Source organism: Suricata suricatta, chromosome 2, assembly GCF_006229205.1.
Source record: "Suricata suricatta isolate VVHF042 chromosome 2, meerkat_22Aug2017_6uvM2_HiC, whole genome shotgun sequence".
NCBI lineage: Eukaryota > Metazoa > Chordata > Mammalia > Carnivora > Herpestidae > Suricata > Suricata suricatta.
In genome coordinates, this window is record NC_043701.1 from 10,550,540 (window position 1) to 10,558,566 (window position 8,027).

General features: G+C 37.4%; 1 protein-coding gene across 1 annotated transcript in view; it reads right to left on the minus strand.

Moving 5' to 3' along the window:
• LOC115304662 (olfactory receptor 13-like) overlaps positions 1–8,027 on the minus strand; it is a 14,668-nt gene that overhangs the window by 306 nt on the left and 6,335 nt on the right. The gene's annotated exons all lie outside the window — the stretch shown is intronic.

Sequence of the window (8,027 nt, forward strand, 5' to 3'; positions counted from 1 at the left end):
ATGCAGCCAGCAAAGGAGATGGGCTGGGCTGGCCTCAGGAGGTTTACCAGCATCTGGGGCACCGTGTTGCAGGCATAGGCTATGTCGACGGTGGCCAGGTGGGAGAGGAAGAAGTACATGGGGCTGTGCAGTCTGGAGTCCAGCCAGGTGAGCCCCAGGATGAGCCCATTCCCCAGCAGGGTGAAGGCGTAGAACAAAGAGAAGAGCCCAAAAAGGATTATGTGAATCCTTGGGCCAAGACAAAATCCCAGTAGGATGAATTCTGTAACCATTGTTCGATTTTTCTCCATTTTACTATTAAAGAGAGCACCAGATAGCTATATGACACAATTATTTTAAAACAACTCTTTTATTTATTATTCATAAATTTTTGGTGTGTTCAAACTATTAGGAAATAACTTTAAGAAGTCAATGAATCAAAAGGAAGGAGGGAAGGAAGACTTATCTATTCAAATAAATATAAATTAAGTATATATCTTTAAGCTAAATTCTAATCTGACATCTAATTTTACAGAAGGGAAGACATGGAGACTTTGACACTATAATGGAATTAAGAAATATCAAACCACATGATAAAGAAAATACTCATGAAATCTGTATTGTTTCAAAGCTACCTATGTACAAATATGTAAGAGAATTTTACTACATAGTAGAAATAAGAGGAGCTTTAAGTGAGAATGGGTTCTGGAAAATAAAACAATTTTACTTACCTCAGCTGAAATCATGATTGAGTTACTATCAGTATCTAAATCCCATGTTCATGGATTAGAAGAATTAATATTGATAAAACATCCATAGTTCTCAAAGCCATCTATTCAATGCAATCCCTGTCAAGATTCCAATGACATTTTTATAGAAGTAGAAAAAAGTCTAAAATTTTAAGAAACCATAGAAGACCTCAAATAGTCAAAGTAATCCTTAGAAAGAAGAAAGCGGGAGTCATTACCCTTCTTGACTTCAAGTATATATGAAAGCTAAAATAATCAAAACAGTGTAATATTGGCATAGAAACAGACACACAGACCAGTGAAAAAGAATCAAGAGCCCAAAAATAAACTCATATAATTGTATTTGACATGGGAGCCAATGTAGAAAAGCTACTCTCTTCAATAAATGAGCCTGGAACAATTGAATATTCACATGTAAAAGAATAAAACTAGATTACTACCTCATGCTTCTCACAAAGTTAACTCAAAATGGATGAAAGACCTAAATATAAGATGAAAAACCATAAGACTCCTAGAAGAAAACGGGAAAAAAAAGCTTCCTGACCTGGGTTTTGGAAATGATTTTTTTTAAACATAACACCTATGGGGGCCTGGGTGGCTCAGCTGGTTAAGCATCTGACTTCAGCTCAGGTCATGATTTCATGGTTCATGGGTTCGAGCCCCACATTGGACTCCATGCTGCCAGCTCAGAGCCTGAAGCCTGCTTCAGATTCTGGGTCTCTCTCTCTCAGCCCCTCCCCTCTCATACTCTGTCTCGCTCTGTCAAAAATACACACACACACACACACACACACACACACACAAAACAAAGCACAAGCAATAAAATAAATAATAAAACAAATGAAATTATATCAAACTAAAAAGCTTCTGCATAGCAAAAGAAATGATTAACAAAATGAAAACATGAAGACAATCTATGAAAAGAGAAAAAATATTTGTGAATAATATATTTGATAAGGGGTTAATATGCAAAATAAATGAAGGACTGATGCAAATCAATAGCAAATACAACAACAAAACCTCAAAATCCTCCCAAATAACCAAATCTAAATGGACAAAGAACCTGACTAGACATTTTTTCCAAAGACAACATATAGATAGCCAACAAGATATTCTATTGACAATAACATCTATTGACAAGATGTTCAACATCACTAATCATAAGGGAAATGTGAATCAAATCCATAATAAGATAGCTCTTCACTCCTGTCAGAATGGCTGTCATCCAACAGACAAGTATTAACAAATGCCAGAGGAAAGGGAGCCCTTGTCACTGTTGGTAGGAATGTAAATTGGTACATCCACTAAAGAAAATCATATGGAAGTTCCTTAAAAACTTAAAAATGTATTGCTCTATCAGCTTTCAGCCAGCAATTCCACTTCTGGGAACATATCCAAAAGAGCACACCATGTAGAAAAGGTATATCCACCCCCATATTCATTGTAGCGTTTCTTATAATAACCAAGGTGCAGAAAACCTAAGTACCCATTGATAGATAAAAGAATAAAGAAGTTTTGGTATACATATACGTTAGAATATTATCTGGCCATAAAAGAGGAAAAAATCCTGCTATTTGTGACTACATGAGATCATTGTGCTAAGTGAAATCAATCAGAGAAAGCAAATATGATATGATCTTACCTATATGTGGGATCTAAAACAAATAAACAAATGAAATTAAACTTACAGAGGGGAAAAAAACCTGACCTGTGATTACCAGAGGAGGGGGCTGGGTGAAGAGGGAATTGCAGGAAGGTGGTCAAAAGGTCTAATTTCTGGTTGTAGGATAAATAAGTACTGGGGATATCAGGTATAACAGCATGGCTATAGTTAATAATGATGCATGATGTATATGAACATTGTTTTTTGAAAATTTTTAATGTTTATTTTTGAGATAGAGAGTATGGGAGGGGCAGAAAGAGAGAGGGAGACACAGAATCCAAAGCAGGCTCTAGGCTCATAGTGCCCAATGTGGAGTTCGAGCCCACAAGCTGTGAGGTCACGATCTGAGCCCAGGTCGGATGCCCAACTGACTAAGCCATCCAGGCACCCTTATATTTGAATGTTGTTAAGAGAATGAACTGTAAGGATCCCCATCAAAAAATATAAAATCTTTTTTCTTTCTTTCTTTTTTGGTATCTATCTGAGATGATAAATGTTAAGAGACTTACAGTGGTAACCATTTCACAATGTTTTTAAGTCAAATCCTTCTGCTTATACACTTTAAACTTCTATAGTTTTGCATGTCAATTTTTCTAATACTTATTTTTGAGAGAAGTGGGGAGAGGCAGAGAAAGAGAAAGGGAGACAGAGAATCTGAAGCAGGCTCTATGCTGTCAGCAAAAAGACTGATGAGGGGCTCAAATTCACAAACCGGGAGATCACGATCTGAGCTGAAGTTGGATGCTCTACAGACTGAGCCACACAGGTGCCCCTGTCAATTTCATCTCAATATAATTGGGAAAGAAAATTTCAAAGGTCAGACCCTAGAATGAATAGAAAGAAGAAATATACTCATCTTGCTGTTAATTCAATTCTTAATGTTTGTAACATGCATTATAACTGAAATCCAAAACATAAGAAATTGCTATTTACACCAACAGTGGCTGACCACAGCACTGTGAATGAAAATATACTTTATAAAAAAAAACTTTATAAGTAGCTAATAGAAAAAAATTATTGATGCATTGGTAATACAGTTTCTATTGAGAAATGGACACATCAACAAGTTAGTGATAACATACTTAGTCTATGAATTTTATCGTAGACTTGATAAACAAGAGACTATCAGGAAATATATGACTGGAGAGTTTTGGGAACCTCCAAAAGTCTAGTCAAGGTGCTTTGACACAGCCTCAGGGAGGCAGGGCAGGGGGAGTGACAGTGAACCCATCTGGAGTCGCTTGTGCAGGCTACCTGTCTGGAAACAGACTGTGGGAAAAAGAAAGGAGATGATCAATATGGAGCATAGACACAAGGTCAGAGAGGCAGAATTTGAGCATCTTTAATGACCTTTGGGAACAGGAAGTGTGACTACTTGTTACAGTGATGCTAGTCACCTGGTGATTCTATGTCTTCAGCTTAGATGGATGGCTTGGGTGACCAGCACCCTAGTTAGAAAGAGCTCTGATTAGCCTCTCTTGCTTTGATTTCATGTTTACCAATCAAATTATTAGGCAATAAATTACCTTTTTGAATAGATATATCCACAAAGAAGGAATGTGTTGATCAGCAAAATTCTTTGCTTATTTTGTAATTGCATTTTGAATTTTAGGGGGGGTGATGGTCATGGAGGAGGGCACTTGGTTGGAAGAGCACTGGGTGTTATATGGAAACCAACTTGACAATAAACTATAAAAATAAATAAATAAAACAGACAAACAAATAAAATAAATGAACATTTAGAAACTCTGGCTTATGCAGTGTCCCATTGTGCTTTGGATAGCATGATGCAGATCCTGAATAACATTTCCAAAGCTGGATCTAAAAGTGAGGACCAGTCCCTGAACTAAGGTAACCTCATTGAAGAAAGACCCAGGGGAAAAAAAAATAGAACCGTTTCTAATAGCAACAGAAAAGCTGTCTGTTTTCTTATAATCATTATTTTTTATAGGTTTTTAAAAAAATGTTTATTTATCTATTTATTTTGAAAGAGAGAGAAGAGAGAGAGAATCCCAGGCAGACTCCACACCATAATTGCAGAGCCCGATGCGGGGCTTGAACCGACAAACCTTGAGATCATGACCTGAGCTGAAATCAAGTCAGAAGCTTAACCAACAGAGCCACTCAAGTGCCCCTTTTTCTTATAAGCATTACTGATAAATTGTCAAATCATCGGGACACAGAAGTAATTTTTAAAATATATTAAAAATTCATCATATATGATCAGGGCTTATTTGATTTTAGATTAATATTAACATTTTCTATGCTTAACAAACTTTCTAAATTTATTTTTTTAATGTTTGTTTATTTTCGGGAAAGAGTGCACACAGTGGGGGAGGGACTGAGAGAGAAGGAGACAGAGGATCTGAAGCGGGCTCCATGCTGACAGCAGAGAGCCCTACATGGGGCTTGAACTCATGAGCTGTGAGATCATGACCTGAGCTGAAGTCTGATGTTTAACTGACTGAGCCATCCACGTGCCCCTCTCAATTTATTTTTTAAACACATAAGGCATAGGACAATATTTGGCCATGAGATACACTCAAATCTACTCTCTTATAAAATAGTAATTTTCTTTCCTAACTTTTCCTTATTCCCTCAACATGAAAACATAAATGAAAAAAGAAATAGAATACAAAGCATGATTTTTCTGACAGCCACATTTAAACACAAATGAAAAGGAGTCCAGGATACACTAATATTTTTTCAGTAAAGTAGCTCTGTTTCAAATTTGATTTCTTCTAAAGCAGTGAAATAAGCTTGTTAATCTTTATATCCCTGGCAGTTAGTAAACATTTGTTGAAGGGAAAAATAAATTAATATAAACAAATGAACAAATATCTAAATAATGATTTCTTTATATTATATTTGATTTCTTTAAAAATATATTCTACTATAATCATGCCAAGTTCAGCCCATTTTTCCTAAAGGAAGTAAAGTATAGCAAATCAGAAGAATTTTACCCCAGGAGATATGTATTAAAATAGATTTTTAAAAATTTGTTAAGACTAACTGAGGACTTTGTGAAGTGCTTTAAATAGTTAAATTTTGAGGGCGCTTGGGTTGCTCAGTCAGTTAAGGGTCCTACTCTTGAATTTGCCCCAGGCTCTGCACTGAGATGGAGACTACTTGGGATTCTTTCTCTCCCTCTCTCTCCCTCTCTCTGTCCTTCCCCTGCACACATGCCCTTCTCTCTCTCAAAATTTTAAAAACCAAAAAACAATTAAATTTTGAATATTCTTCTATTTTTTCTTATTCTATTTGATACCTATATGGCATGGATTAGTTAAAAAAATCAAATGAAATGCAAATAGACTAAATTTCTTATGGGCTGGTGGGAGCTATGTGTGGCTCAACACTGAAATGTGTTCCAGGTCCAAATGTAACCTTCAGGCAAAGCGAGGTACATTAATGTACATAGGAACAATTTCAGAATTTCAAAAATAGCAAATTGTCTGGCTAATGAATAATCAGGTATATCTAAAGTTCTAAAGTAAATAAGAAGGAAATAATTTCATATATAAATGTCAGAACTTGATTTAACCTATGTTTTATTATTTATATATACATATATATAATTTATTGCCAAGTTAGCTAACATACAGTGTACACAGTGTGCTCTTGGTTTTGGGGATAGATTCCCATGATTCATCACTTACACACAATACCCAGTGCTCATCCCAAGAAGTACCCTCCTCAGTGCCCATTACCCACTTTCCGTATTTCCCGTCCCCTGCTCAACCCTCAGTTTGTTCTCTGTATATAAGAGTCTCTTATGGTTTGCCTCCCTCTCTGTTTATAACTATTTTTCTCCCTTCCCTTCCCCAATGGTCTTTTGTTAAGTTTCCCAAGGTCCACATATGGAGTGAAAACATATGGTACCTGTCTTTCTCTGACTTATTTCACTCAGCATAATACCCTACAGTTCCATCCACATTGTTGCAGATGGCCGGATTTCATTCTTTCTCATTGCCATGTAGTGTTCCGTTGTATAGATAAACCACATCTTCTTTATCCATTTATTAGTTGATGGACATTTGGGCTCTTTCCATAATTTGGCTATTGTTGAAAGCACTGCTCTAAACACTGGGGTACATCTGCCCCTCTGCATCAGCACTCCTGTATCCTTTGGATAAATTCCTATAGCACTATTGCTGGGTTGTAGGGTAGCTGTGTTTTAAACAGTAAATCTTGAAGAGTGACATTCTCCTTTAAAGTAGTGGGTGTGGGTAAAGCAGAATTCCTAAGAATGTCACCTGTTGTTAATCCTTGGTTCAGAGGGACTGTAGGTCTGCTCACCTACAGGTAGCAAAGAAAAACTAAAAATGAATTCAACTTATTTGCTTACATAGTTACAAGCCAAGACTTTGAAGAGTTGTCTTCTGGGGTAAGGGCTGATAGGATAAGTGAGTTTTCTGGATTTAAGAACTATTGAGGACCATAAGAACTGAGTATCAGTTCTGTGTAATCATAGCCTATTTAAGAATCTGTTAAAGGTTTATAGTGGATCCTACTATTGAGTGCCCCCTCTGTGCTGGGCACTGTGGAAGGATATAGTAAAAGCAAGTGGATGGTGCTGAGCTTTGTGAAGATTTTCTTGTAAAAAGTGCTTCAAAAGAAAGAACAGCAATAAATAGATACACATTAACCACAAAAATCCTATGAAAAGAAATGATAATCTGATCCTTCTCCCACCTCACACACCAGCACCTAACATCATCATCCGCTTTCTATACCTTTCCCATCCCCACTACACACATCTAACACTTGCACATATTTATTGAATATATTCTAGTGGTCCTTATTGCTAAGCTTAAGGAAAGAGAAGCATATGACATAGATTTAGTATCCACTATACTGCTGACCTATGTACCTATGTGGACAACAAGCAAATGCATAATTTATACAATAACCGACAAGCTAATTTTCCTGACATAACACCATTCTGTAATATACCCTCCTGTAATGTTCTCTGGCTAAGAAGATCATTCCATATGTCCTATTTTATCCCATGACACAGAAATCTCTTACTCCTGTTAGTGCTGTCTTTTCCAAGTAAATATCTATCACATGGATATTTCTCCACCGATGAAACAAATTAACCAAACCTGAAACATCTTTATATAATTTGTCTATAAAATGTGCATCCAATACTCCCCTGAAGCTATTCATATAGAATGTGAATGATGAGCATATATATTTAACATTAACAAAGAATATTTACTTCTCTAACACTTGGCAGAAACAGAGTGGAAGCCCACAGAAGGGTAGACGCTACCCCGTGTCCAAGAGGAATTAGTGATAAAGTAAATAAGGTGACCTGGTCAGCTCCCGCATTTGGACTCAGGGAACCTCAGAAGGAAAAGTACCTCAAGGCTGGGCAGGAGCGCGCTTCCTGGGAGCGGCTGCGGGAGCTGCAGAGCCCTCACTCCCGTTCCTGACCAAAAAGGTGGCAGAATCCTCTGAAAAGGCGCTTTTATTCTCCTATAGCCTCGACCTAGTTGGTAGCCCCTGAGGGCTCCGTGGAGGGGTGGGCTGTGGGCTGCAGTGCATGCCCACCTCCACTGGGAAGGGGACCAAGCAGTTCTCTTTCTGGTCTCATCCCCCGCAGGACACGTGGTCAGGAAGCACAGCCA